Raw genomic sequence first — 500 nt, forward strand, 5'->3', positions numbered from 1 at the left:
CCCAGCCAGAATCAACAGTGGACCCGCCAGCCCCGAGGCGCCAAAGAAGAGTCGCCATGAGTCATCCGCCTGACAGAAAAACTTACAGATTCGCTTCTCTTGATGGTGTTGTGGCATTTCCTTCGCTGGTTGTTGGACACTGTGAGCTCCACGGTCCTAAGAGGTGGCCGAAAGGTTTGTAGCTGCGGAGGGGTGGAGGAGGAGTATGTCTTGTCGGGTGATGGCAGAGTGCGGAAAATCATGAAAATGTGCAGATTACCAACGTATCTTTATTTCTGTGATGTCTGTGCATTTTGGCGTTGAGCGGTAAAGTATCAAGTTTATAATAGTTTTAATAAGAAAAATATCGACATGTCAGTTATGTATATATTTTCTTTAATGGCATAATTTGTAAGAATAGTACTTGTTACAATGAAGCCATTCATAATTATTCAAAACTGCATGCAAAAATTGTAATACAATAATAGTGATCATAACACCCCTATAGTTCACACATGCTA

General features: G+C 41.8%; 1 protein-coding gene across 1 annotated transcript in view; it reads right to left on the reverse strand.

Moving 5' to 3' along the window:
* The window catches only part of LOC119592746 (alpha-1-inhibitor 3-like), a gene marked incomplete at its 5' end in the record, with an annotated part of 26706 nt that overhangs the window by 19110 nt on the left and 7096 nt on the right, over window positions 1–500 (reverse strand).

Source organism: Penaeus monodon, chromosome 30 (assembly GCF_015228065.2).
Source record: "Penaeus monodon isolate SGIC_2016 chromosome 30, NSTDA_Pmon_1, whole genome shotgun sequence".
Classification (NCBI taxonomy): Eukaryota; Metazoa; Arthropoda; class Malacostraca; order Decapoda; family Penaeidae; genus Penaeus; species Penaeus monodon.